This window comes from Arvicanthis niloticus, chromosome 9 (genome assembly GCF_011762505.2).
Source record: "Arvicanthis niloticus isolate mArvNil1 chromosome 9, mArvNil1.pat.X, whole genome shotgun sequence".
NCBI lineage: Eukaryota > Metazoa > Chordata > Mammalia > Rodentia > Muridae > Arvicanthis > Arvicanthis niloticus.
Window position 1 is genome coordinate 73,177,278 of NC_047666.1, and position 13,955 is coordinate 73,191,232.

At 41.6% G+C, this 13,955-nt stretch overlaps 1 non-coding gene across 1 annotated transcript; it reads left to right on the forward strand.

Moving 5' to 3' along the window:
• The first annotated feature begins 4,704 nt into the window (after window positions 1–4,704).
• Window positions 4,705–4,894, forward strand: LOC117715892 (U2 spliceosomal RNA). The gene has a single exon (XR_004607680.1). It is a non-coding gene; the product is annotated as a U2 spliceosomal RNA (small nuclear RNA).
• Window positions 4,895–13,955: the final 9,061 nt, after the last annotated feature.

A 13,955-nucleotide genomic window follows, 5' to 3' on the forward strand; every position in this document is an offset into this window, starting at 1 on the left:
GAAACCTTAATCTCAGGTCACTCATTTGTATATTGCCTGATGTCTATTCACCACAGGTACATGGGTTCATTTCTGAACTCCCGATGCTAATTAGCTGGTGTCTGTGTCCTTATTTTTCTGTATGCTTTAAATTCTCTCCAGATTACTCAGAATACCGAATTCTATGTAAATGCTATGTAAGTAGTTTTGTGCTGTTAGTGTACAATGACAAGAAAAATCTGCACATGCTCAGTAAAGATGTGCTTTTTAAAGAATAATAATAATGTCCATCCGCAGTTGGCTTGAATTCATGGAGTGGAATCCATGATATGGGTAGCCTGGACTTAGTTTTGGAAGAGCCAGGCAACTTGACAATTACATTTGATCACATGACTGTAATGTGCTTGTATAGCTAGCTCCTTGTGGATGACGTGGCCCAGGGGCAGTGTACTGAACAATTTTATGTCAACTTGAAGCAAGCTAGAGTGATCCAAGAGGAAGAAACCTCAATTAAGAAAATGCCTCTATAAAAACAGGCTGTAGGCAAGCCTGTAGAGCATTTTCTTAATTATTAATTGATTGATAGGGGAGGGCCTAGCCCATTGTGGATGGCAGTGTTCCTGAGCTGATACTCCTGGGTTTTATAAGAAAGCTGCCTGAACAAGCCATGGAGGGCAAGCCAGTAAGCAGCACCCTCCAGGGCCTCTGCGTCAGCTCCTGCTCCAGGTTCCTGCCCTGCTTGAGTTCCTGTCCGATTTCTTCAATATTGAACTATGATCTGGAACATAAAACCTTTCCTCCCCAGCTTGCTTTGGTCATGGTGTTTCATCACAGTAGTAACCCTGACTAAGACAAGCAGCGATCTGAACCTCCTGGTATTAAAGTGCTTTGCAGACACAATGACTGTAGCTCCAGAGCCTGTGACAAAGTATATCTTGTTTGACCCAGCAGGGGAAGGACAGAAAAACCTGAACATGCAATCTCTGGATTATTTAAATATATGTATCCTTCTCCTGACACTGTCATATCCTTGCTTGCAATAAAACTGCTGTGTGTTTATAAACAGTGTGAGTCCTCTGCCCAGTTCCAGCAATCAGCAATGGAACACTTAAGGTAATTGATACAATTAATGCCCAGAGCACAGAGGACAGGAAGACAGAGATCTCTGGAGGGAAGGCTTATTTATTTATTCAGTCTTTATTGAGTGTTTACTGGTTTAAAAAAAAAAAAAAAAAAAACTCTCGATAGGCAACTGGCAGACAAAAATAACTCATGCATGACCCTTGATCATAAGATGTTCACATTGGGAAGAAAAATATATAGACAGGCAAACGAAAGCTCACAACCCGTAGAAATGACTGCCCAAGGAGGGGTTTACAAAAGCAACAACGAAGAGAGCAAATCTTTCTGAGGGAGTTTTTTTTATGGCTTTGTGTTTGCACTTAGAAAAGACAGGTATGAGTTATCAAGAAGCAGAAAGGGGCAGAACAAGGGAAAAGTGTACTAAAAGAAAGGTGTTGTGTTTGCGAAATATTTCATCAGTAACGAGCTATTTAAACAAACTACATCATGCAATTGAGTACTATATAAATACTGCCTTGCATTACACTAAAAAGCAAAAGAACATTCTCTAAATACTATCAAACATATCTATATATTATGTATATTGTATGTGCATGTACATGTGTGTGTATGTGTGTGCCATGTGCGAATATATACATGCATGTAAGGGTGCATGTGTGTGTGTGTGTGTGTGTGTGTGTGTGTGTGTGTGTGTGTGTGGTTTTTAGCCCTGTTCAAGAACTATTACTTAATCATGATGACATACTATTCAGCCATACTCACTGAGGCAAAAGCTGTATATGAAGAAACATTGGAGGCAAATTCCCAAAGCACTAAAAACATGAAGTCCGAAGCTTAAGGAACCTATGAATACCAAACAGGATAAATCCAAAGAAATCATATTACACACAGAAGATTGATAAAGACAAAAAGTGAAGAAGCCATCCTGCAAGATGACAGCTAGATCAATAAAATAGCATCCAAAGTCCAGAAATCAACCCCTGCATTTATGATGATTCGAGTCACAGGAAATGTCAGGAAAATTCAAAATGAGTATTCTTTTCAACAAGTGACCTAGACATCCATATATATATATATATGTATATATATATATAGATATATATATCCCTTTCTCATACCATATGCAAAAATTTGATCAAAATTGATGATAGCTCTGCCTACAATAACTACAGTTATAACATTTTAAAGATATGAGCATCAATTTTCATGATCATGCATCAGGCAACGACTTCCTGGATAGAACACCAAAATCAAAACTGGCAAAAAACAACACAAACACACGAGATTTTATCACAGGAGCATTTGCGTTTCAAAGGCACCCTCAAGAAGGGTAAAAAGAAAACCGACGAAACAAAGCGACTGTTTATAAATAATGCATATGATAAGGGGCTCATACCCAGAATATTTAAGAACTCTTACACCTTATAAAAAGTCAAAAAAAATTTTAAATTTTAAATATGGAATGAATTTTCTCCAAAGACATTAAGCTTGCCAGTAAGCACATAAAAATGTGCCCAACACCATCAATTATCAGGAAAGAGCAATAAAAACTACTAAATAAATAAATAAATAAATATGACTTCATACCCAGCAGGTGAGTAAGGTATAACTAGTTTGTGGGGAATTGAGGCCTTCAAGCAAAGCTGGCCCTAGGTATGTTTTTGGCAAAACAGTTGATTCTGTAAACTTAGAGGTAACAAATGGTCCAGCAGTTCTTCCCCTAGGTATATACACAAAAAGGATCAAAGTACATACAAACACAAACACTTGTATATAAATATTCATAGCACCACAATGTTCAAAAGTGTGAAAACGCCCAGCTTATGCCAATGGCCATTGGGAAAGCAGAATTTGCAATCTCCTTATGATGGATCATTTAAAAGCATGAGATGCTGAGGAGAGAAAGAGTGTAGTCATAAACACCACACTCTGAATTAATCAACTTAGATAAAATGTCCAGAATGACCAAACTCAGGGACAAAAACATAGTGGGGTTCAGTCAAGGAATATGCAGTATCCCTCATTGCTAAATAGGTAGTTTCTTTTAGACCCAAAACAAACAAACAATCCCAACATGGCTGGAGGAGTAGCCCAGTGGTTAAGAATGAATACTGCTCTTGCAGAGGACCCAAGTTCCGTTCCCAGCACCCACATACTGCTGCTCAGCACAGGGTGCAACTCCCACTTCAGGGGATCTGACACCCTCTTGTGGCCTGCACAGGAACCTGCACAAACACGCACATACCCAAACAAAGACACCCATACATGCACACAGGTAGAAAATACATGAAAAACATTTTTGTAAGTCATGAAATTAGACATCAGTGCTGGCTGCTCAGCTCTGAATATATTAAGCATTGAGTCACACATTTTAGAATTTTATGCCATGTGAATTTTATGGTATGCTAACATCTCAATAAAGCAATTATTGAAAAAGACAAACTAAGACAAAAATAGAAATGATGTAGAAATAAAATTAATAATAAAATATCAAAACTAGAATATATCATCAAGATATAAAAATATCATCAAATTATATTTTAGAAACACTTTATAGTAATACATTTAAAACTGTTAATGAACTTCATCAGTATTTGGGGAAACAAGCCTCACCCACACTGGCACGAGAGGAAATGTGCCCGAGACTGACAGCCTGAGTTGAATCCCCAGGGGAAGTAGAAAACCAATTCTTCTGCACCTTGATACATTCACACATGCACCCTGATACATGCAAACCCATACATACACACTAAACACATAAAATAAGATACATAAAACTTACCAAGCTTGAGAAAAAATAAACTTTGTTGATTATATAATATATAACTAGAAAACCCAAATAACTTAGAGAATCCAAGAATAAAAAATCAAGAGAGAAGAGAAATAAATATCTGTACGTTAACTATCTACATTGGTTAGTCAGTTAGTTAGTTAGTTAGTTAGTTAGTTAGTTAATAATACATAGTTAATAATAACTACATTAACTATTTACTTGAGTGGGTCACAGGGTACTACCTATTTTGCTAAACACTCTTTTGGATATGTCCATGTTTCTAGATGAGATGCATATTAGACTCAGTGAACTGAGGAGCAGGTCCTTTCTAACACAGTCCTGCAAATCACCTAAACATGGAGGAACTTCAGCCAACTTATATGGTAAGTTCTAGGCCAGTTTAGGGATGCACATTGAAATCTCAGCGGAAGGTTTGGAAGTCAGGTAAGATGCAACTATCACAAACAAGGGGTCGCTATCAAATAGCAGGGATTGTAGATCTTATTTTGTAAGACGGGTTTGGTACTGGATAGCTGTAATTCCAGCACTTGGAAAACCAAACCATGAGGATCATATATTCGAGGTCATCTTCATCTACATAACAAATTGGAGATCAACCTCTAGTAGCTGAGATCCTATCTCAAATAAAAGCAAGCAGGTAGAGTGCCGGGCTAAGGGTGGCCAGCAGATAAAGGTACTTACTGTCAAACCTCAGGGCCTCAGTCAGATCCCAAGGAGCCAAATGGTGGAAAGAGAGAACCGGCTCCCACAAGATGCCCTCTGACCTCCATACACATGCTATGGCAGACATGTGCCTCCCACACACATATATACAAAATCAATAAATGTGACCATGCTTGGTTTTAAAGATCTCTTCTTAGCCTTCTTACTATGATCAAGGGCAAGATCTGTTTTCGTCAGTTTAACAGTGGCTGGGTCCTCCATCTGAAGACCACATAGGAAATGATTTGGGGAGCCAATCGATAAACTAGAAACTGGCTCTGCCCTCTACACCCATAGACCTGGGGTTGCAGAACATCCAGGGATGGTGGCTCCTCAGAGGGGTGTGGGAGGAGACTAATTGCTTAAAGTAATAATAGTAAAGATACAAGGGGGAAAAACGTATAATGTCTTTCAAAAGAATGCAGAAGATTAGGGGTTTCATCTCCACTGACCCTACTTGTGAGAAATGCTGGAGAGCATCTCCCGGCTGAAATAAAAGGAAGTTGAATAACAAATCAAATAGCAAAGTAGGTCACATGAGGGTAGAAGAAACCATAGCTTTGTACTCCTGTGGCCCTCCAGCCTGTCCACCTGAGTTCAGTCCCTGGGACTCACGTGGTAGAAGGAGAAAGCCAACGCCCAAGCTGGTCCTCTGACTCCACTTGTAATCAGAAATGTTTATAAGAGTGTGGTACTGCCATAACAGTAATCACTATTAAGATTAAATCACGTAATTGTACAATAAAAGGTAAATGACAAAAGTAGTAAAACATAGAACAAGTTACATCGCTGGGTAGGTAATATAAACAGATATAGGTGAGGATCAGTACCAAAAATGTGGAGGGGACAGGGCATGTACAATGTCCTACACTAGTGAAGGTATGCCCTCCTAAAATGGACTCTACGTGCTGCTCTATGGCTGCCCTGTGGTAACCATGGAGAAGATGACGGTAGACATCCTAGAAGAGAAGCCAAGCATATCAACATGAAGAAGGCTGAGAGAAAGCTGTGACAAGAGACACCAGGGACTGCAGAAGAGCCACATGACAGACTGAAGACAGCGTGGAGGACAACAGGGAATCCTCCTTGTCAATAATGACTTTAAACCTAAGTGGATTATGCTCTGCAAACAAAAGACATAGGGTGGCTAAATAAATCAAAAGCAAATTCAATTACATAGTGTGTACAAGAGACTCACTTTAGATTTCAGGACAGCTTGGGTTGAAAGGAAAGGTAGAAAGAAAAATACTCCATGCAAGTGGTATGCAAAAAAGAGCAGGGCAGCCATATTACTACCAGACAAGATGGACTTCAAGCCCAAGCTCAAGGTTGCCAGAAGACACTCAGGACTCTTTATAGTGATAAAAGTATCAGTCCATCAAGACAAAACAATTACAGCTGCATATATACCCAGTATAGAATGATGGCTCAGTGGTTAAGAGCACTGACCATTCTTCTAGAGGACCTGGGTTCAATTCCCAACCACTACACGGTGGCTCACAACTGGCTGTAACTCCAGTCCCAGGGCATCATGAGCACCAGGTACACATGTAGTACCTAGCACATATGTAGTCAAAACATCCATGCACATAAAAAAGTTAATTAAATTTTAAAAATTGAAATAAGCTAGGCATGATGGTAAGTACCTATAATCCCGTCACTCTGAAAAATAGCTAAGAGTCCAAGGTTAGTGGAACTTCATAGCAAGTAGTAGGCTAGCCAGAATTACATAACAAAAATAATATACATAAATGTAAATATGGATATAGATATATAGATATATATTAGATATATATGTATGCATGTATGTGTATGTATACATGTGTGTATCCACCTTAATATAACATAAGACAGGAATATTTAACAATATAATATTAGCCCAGGATTTCTGTCCTTCAGTCTCAATAATAGTCTCAGTAATAGCTGGGTGAACCAGAGCAGAAACAGTGGACTTACAGACCCAGGATACTTCCAAACAACATCAGAATCAGAATGTGTAATGTCAAGTGCACATGGAACCTTCTGCAGGTTAGAGCATGTTCAAAACAGAGCGGTAGGTGCCAGAGCCCAAGAGAAGACAGAGAAACATTAAACAGGGGTAAAATCTAACACCAGAAAGGAAGGCATGCATCAGTTCGAGGTGAGATGTGCAGCCCTCTGTCCATTGAGAACAATACTGTACTGCACACACAGCTTTTGAGCAGGTAAATCTCAGATCACGTTCTTGCCAAACGGGGAAAAAAAATCACAATAGTATTGAAGAAACCGAAACTTGTTATGCTGAGCTATGGTAAAATCAGGACTCCTGTCTGTCAAATGAACCAGTGAAGCTAAGCTTGTTAGTACACAGCCCTATACCTCTTGAGGGACTTAAACGGGAGGATCGAGGGTTCAAGGCCAGTCTAGGCTACACAGTGAAAGATCCGGTCAGAGGAAGAAGGGGTGAAAGAGGGGAAGGAAACAAACCAAAGGAAAACAGCAGGGAGGTGTCGAATGCTGGAGACCATTTACACGTTGTTTCTCCCTTCTTGCCTCCCTCCAAACCTTCCCACATACCCCCCTCTTAAGCTCTCTTTCAAATTCATGGTCTCTTTTTTCTATCGTTATTCAATGTATGTGTGTGAGTACACACGCAATCTACGTTCTTAGATATGTCCTATTCAATCTGTATAATAATGTTACTTGCATGTATATTTTCATGGCTGACCATTGGGTACTGGATACCCAATTACTGTGCTCTTCCCTGGGGAAGGTTACTCCTCCCTCCCTCCCAGATTTTCTCAGTTGCCCATGGTTCTTTGTGTAGGGTTGAGGCCTTGTGGGCTCTTCTCTGTCCACTTAGGAATGTCTATTCGTTGGTGAGCAAGGCATTGTCCTTGTTCTGGTCCTATTTAGGCCAGAACATCTCAGTGAGACTTTGTGGATGTAGCTTCTGGTTTCTAGGAGACACAATTGTATGGCGGGCAAACTCCCTGATTCTCTGGCTTTGTCTTCCCATTCTCTCTCCTGCTGTGTTCCCCCAGCCTTAGCTGCACTTAGGGACTGGGCTTCATGGCTCCTCACTGATTGGTTGTGGTTTTGTGTAACAATCTCCATCCGCTGCAAAGACAAGCCTCCTAACCAGGTTGGTGGTGGTGCATGCCTTTAACCCCAGCACTCAGGAGGGAGAAGCAGGCGGATCTCTGTGAGTTCAAGGCCAGCCTGGTTTACAGGGAAAATTCCAGGACAGCCAGGGTTACACAAAGAAATCCTAACTCAAAAAGCCAAAGAGAGCCAGGCAGTGGTGTCTCACACCTTTAATCCCAGCGCTTGGGAGGCAGAGGCAGGCGGATTTCTGAGTTCGAGGCCAGCCTGGCAGAGTGAGTTCCAGGACAGCCAGGGCTACACAGAGACATCAGGTCTCAAAAAAAAGGAGGGGGGAGGGGGCAGGCTCCCTTGATGAGGAATGAGGGTTACCTTTACCTTATAAGGACAAATGTTTAGCTTGTTAGCATTATCCCAAATTCAGTAAGAAAAAAAAAAAAGGCCTTGTAGTTAACAGATAATCCCACCATGATAGGTGGGATTTAAGTCTTTAATTCCACATTATATCATGGTCATGAAGCTGTCTGAGGGGACTGTGAATTGGTACAATGGCTGTGCTGGATAGTCTTTGCATCTCTGTAACAAAATACCTGACAAAACCAACTTCGGGAAAGGTCAGGTTCGCTCTGGCTCACTGTCTCGAGGGTTCAGTTCCAGGGTCTGCTGAGCACACTGGTCCTGAGGCCAGATATCATGGCGAAGGGAGCACGTGGCAGAGCAGGTCGGTCACCTTCTGACAGCAGGAAGCACAGACAGCAAACACAAGGAACCAGTGCAAGATATCCCATTCCAACACCCATCCCCCACCTCGTCAGGGTGGACCAAATGGCCTATGAGTAGTGCCCCCAGCTGGGTGCTATTCCATCCAGAGCTAGTGAGTCTTTAGCATACCCAAACCTCTGCAACTGCTGGGAAAAAGGAACTTGGCAGAATCTACAAGATTAAGCACAGAACGGCTGTTTGATGTAGCAATTCCACCTAAGGTGTGTGAATAGACGAGGGAAATGCAGACGTATACCAAAATACATGGGCAAAAATATTGGCAGAAGGATTATTCATAACTGCTGAATATCGTAGATTAAACAGGCACTATACAAAAGAAGTGACTTGTTATTCTCAAAGTGCTACCATCAGGACAATTAGAGGACATCGGAGGATTAAAGGATATTACAGAAGTCTGACAATGAAATTCAAAATGTGCTCCTGAATCACATAAATGACTGAGGGGAGTAGTAGTCGAGTCATGGCCCTTCCTTAACTTACCAGCGCCGATTCTTTAGCCAAACCCTAAAGAGTTTTCGCTCAAATCTACAGAGCAGTCATGTAAGCCTTCCTCTGTTCCATCCCCACACCGAGTTTTCTAAACACAACGCTTCTTTGATGTCCCAGTACCTGATTTGTTCACTTCCATCCCAACCTTGCTAGCTTTGATCAGCCAAGCTATCTCCTAACCACAGACAAAGAAGAACAGCTGAGACCAGGATAACCAGCCACCTGATCACTATCCCCAATGCCAAACCACAGAATTGGGAGCTAAATACAATTGTTTAGGGTAATAAGCTTGAACACATTTTATAATGAAACAACAGCTAGCCACGCCAGTTCCCTCATTCGAGAGGTCTCAGATCCAGAGTCTTTCTGGAAAGCTGGAATTGTGGCAGATACCTGGTGCCGAGTTTAACATTGCATTGCTTACCAGGATCAGAGCAAACATGGCATAAATGTGGACTCAACATCTGGTGGGAGAGGATGCCTAAAATATCAACCATCGATATAAATGACACTCTAAGGTGGCTTGGGGGTTGTGTGGGTTGACTGCTTTGACGATTGGTTGGGTCTTTGACACAGTCACCTTAGACAACACTTAAAACTCACTATGTAGCTGAGGCTGGTCTTGAACTCCCCAGTCCCCTGACTCCACTTCCCCAGTGCTGGGATTACAGGCTTGTGCCACTAAACAGAGATTCAATGCAGCTTCATTTATTAATTTGGTTTTGGGTTTCTTTTTTTGGTTGGTTGGTTAGTTTTGGTTTTTGTTTTGTTTTGTTTTCTTTTGTTTTGTTTTTTTTTTTTGGAAGCATGATCTCACTACATAGCTCGGGCTGGCCTGGAACTCAATGACTAGGCTGAGCTCAAACTCAGAGGTCCTCCGACCTCTCACTTCCTAGTGCTGAGATTAAAGTCATGAACCACCACACCCAGATCAAAATCAATTCTTTCAAACCCGTACTGAAGGAGATATTTAAATTTTACAGAAAGCCTATATCAAACAGCGATATAAACACAATATCTATTTAACATTCGGAGGTGCAGAGGTCAAGAACTAGTCAGTGGTACTAAAGAAACCGTGAAAGGGGCACTCTTCTTCTCAGCCTGCTTAACTTAAAACACGTGACCGTCACTTTGTAATAGGAAGCTCAGGTTTCACTGCAAAACGAAGCACACTCTCTCACTAGCTCCCATGAAGCTTGCACTCACTCTCGCTTCCTTCCTGATCGACAGGCCTCACGGGCACATCAGTCAAGGAAGAGGAAGGGCAGCTGTTGGGGCTCAGCACAGACGGAGTCTGAAAAGCCAGTAAAAAGCTACTTCAATTTAGACATTGCTTTCCGCTTCAGAATTACAAAGACAAGATTACATTAAAGAACCCGCTAGAAGAGGCAGACAAAATGCGTTCGTCTCAAAGCTCTAGAGCCAAATGTTTTTAATGGTCTTACCACAAGCTCACTAAAATTAAAATAAAAATCTCAAAACGCTCGCCCTGATTATCTTTCCTAAATGGATTTGAAGCAAATCACTGGGGGGCAGGGGTGTGCTTTTATGCAACACGCTTGTTCTTCATGCAGCCTCTTACGTACTTAGCAATTAATGGCGGTTCCACTTCCCTGAGAAGCAGTCTCGGACCAGCACATGCCGAGGAAACACTACCATCTCTGTCCCTGACTGACTGCCATGAATAAAAATCACCAACCAACTCAGCTGCAGAGAATGACATTGAAACAGTATAAATAAGGAGAGGAGGTTTAAGTAGATTGATTAGATTGGGAAAATGCTTTAAGTCATAAAAATAGTGTCTCTTCATGGGTTTGGACAGTTAGACAAGGCTATCGGGTTGCCCCATGGTTTAGGGTGCACTCGGCATTTCCAGGGAACAAAGTTCGGTTCTCAGCGCCTATATTAGGTGGCTTACAACTGCTTGTACATCCAGTTCAGGGGAAATTTGATGTCTTTGGCTTTTGTAGGCACCTGCACTCATGTGCAAAAATGCCCACTTGCACATACACATACGTGTACATACATACACAACTAAAATAAAAAATAAAGGATTTTAGCACAATGATACTAATATTGGGTGCCTTCTAGCATGAACTTACTACTGTGTCCAAGTTAACGGCCACACACATTACAAATCTAGTATTAAACTTAATATTACATATGACTGTTCCCCTATAATTAGAGACAGGCATATTCTTCCTCTTCGCAGTAAAAGAGAAGCAAAGGGCATGTTTACATCTTGTATATATAGATGAAGAGCCGGTATATTGAGCACTGTACACTCTGTGGCCCTCAAATTTAATCCCCAAAATACTCTGCCAAAGATGATTGTTAGTCAGGGAACGTGAGCCTCTGGGTTCATCTTCTCCCTTTATCTCTTGCCCAAGAGTATTAAGAGCAAATGACCATCATCATTATATTCTTAATTTTCCAAGACTGTCCGAAGGACTCATGAACGGAATCACTGGCTCCCTGCTCCTTTCAGTGATTAACCAGGAATAAAGATATTTGGTGCATCTCTGTAGAGAAGGCAAACTTGAGTTACTGCTGTTCCCATCATGACATTAGCATCTTTTCAGTTGATCAAGTCAGAGAGGCAGTTCTGGAGCTGAGGTTTGATCCCTGGGATCCACATAAAAAAATGGAAAGAGAGAACCAATTTCACAGTGTTGTCCTCTGACCTACACACACACAAACACACACACACACACCACAGGCACGCACGCTGTGGTGCACTCACCCACCTATGCATGTACAGACACAGATAATAAATACAATGTGTTTTTAAAATGTCCTGAGTGTGCTCAGTCCATAACCAGGCCACTGTTAGTTACATGAGGTGAAACCAGCTCAGTGAGAAAGTCCGGACAACCAGTCTCTAGCCATCAGATGCATAGATAAAGGAAATGACAGGATTTAAGCCACTGGATTCTGGAGAGGTGGTACTTCTAAGGCATAGGAATAGGTTGCTATGACAACCATAGATAACTGAGGTAGACAGGCTCTGTGGTGGTTTGAATGAATGTGGCCCCCACAGGCTCATAGGGACTATTAGGAGATGGGGCCTTGTTGGAGAAAGTGTGTCACAAGGGATGGGCTTGGAGATTTCAAATGTTCAAGCCAGACTATGCTCTCTTCCTGGTGTCTGAGGATCCAGATGTAGAACTCTCAATCAGCTGTTTCCCTAACACCAAGTCTGCCTCCATTCCTCCAGGGGTCCTGCCCTGATGACAATGGACTAAACCTCTGAACTGTAAGACAGCGCCAGTTAATTGTTTTCGTTTATAAGCGTTGCGGTGGCCATGGTGTCTGTTGACAGCCATAGAATCCCTAAAACAGGCTTTCATACTCAGAGGGAACCACAACTTCTCCAAAAATCAATACCTAGTCATCAGTGCAGGTTGTCCAATCTCAGCCATCTACAGAACACCATATCATGGAAGCTAGCTCTCACTGGTTCAGCTAGCCAGCTGACCAGAGAGCTCCGGGGAGCTACCCATCTCTGCCTCCCCAGCACTGGAATTACAGACTAGTCTACTTTGCTTTCTGTCTCTGTGATAAGACACCAACCCAAACCAACTGGGGAGAGGAAAGGGTTTATTTGTTAACACTCCATCATCAGGGAAAGGCAGAAGCTGGGAGCTGGAGGTAAGAACTGAAGCAGAAGCCATGAGAAGTGCTGAAGAATGTCACGGGGAGGGACTGATCGTGAGGGTTTGCTAGTCAAGTCTCCATCGCTGTCACAAAGTACCTGAGATGGTTAAACCGTAAAACAAAAAGGTTTATTCGGGCTTGTGGTTTTTTTACTGCTGTTATTTTTTGTTTGTTTTGTTTTGTTGTTTGTTTTTTGGATGTTCCAGCTCATGATCAGCTACACCCATCTTGTTTAGTTTCTTGGAAGGGATGCTGGATGTTAATGTCAGGAAGCATGTGACACACTGCTCACTGCACGGCCAGGAAGCAAAAGCAAAAGAAGCCAGGGTTTCGGGATCTTTGGAGGAAATGCTGCCAATGGCCTACAGACCTCCCACAAGACTCTCAGTTTCCTGAAGATGCCATCATTTTTTTAAAATAAATCTTTTTTTTTTAATTTATTTTATTTATATGAGTACACTGTAACTGTCTTCAGACACTCCAGTAGAGGGCATTAGATTCCATTACAGATGGTTGTGAGCCACCAAGTGGCTGCTGGGAACTGAACTCAGGACCTCTGGAAGAGCAGTCAGTGCTCTTAACCACTGAGCCATCTCTCCAGCCCTGCCATCATTTCTTAATAGCACCACTGGGGGAGTGAGACTTTAACCCTGGGGCCTTTAGCAGACCATCAGAAACCAGGCTATAGCTGGGAGGTAAAATGAGTCTATCACTGAGCAAGGAGAATATGTCACATTTAGCAATATACATAAAACAGAAAGCATAACATAAATATGTGTGTATGTGTGTGCATGAATTATATATGTTTATATTAATAATCCATGCAATGATATTTATTTTAAGGAATGGGCTGATATGGCTTCAGGGACAAGATAGTACAAAGTCCATAGAGCAGGCAACAGTTTAGAACTTGAGTCAGGAGCCAACTTTTCTTTTACGTTTTCTTTCCTTTTTTTTTTTTTTTTTTTGATTTTTCCTTTTTTTCCCCCCAGATTTATTTATTTTATGAATAAGAGTGTTTCTCCTGCATGCATGTACGTAAACCTCATGCATGTCTGGTGCCCACAGAGGTCAAAAGAAGGGATCAGATCCCCTGGAACTAGAGTTATGGAGGGCTGTGAGCCATCAAGTAGGTGCTGGAAACGGAACTCAAATTCTCTGCAAGAGCAGCAAGTTCTTAACTGCTGAGCCATCTCTCCAGGCCCGCAACTGTGTCATCTCAAGGCAGAATATTATGCCCCTTAAGATAACTGCAGTTTTGTTCTTAAATGCATTCAAGTGACTAGTTAAGGCTCCCTCACATTATTGAGAGAAATGTCAAGTGTTGTATATGTTTAATTAAAGTAAAATGTTGTAAATGTTAACCGCGTCTATAAAATCCCTT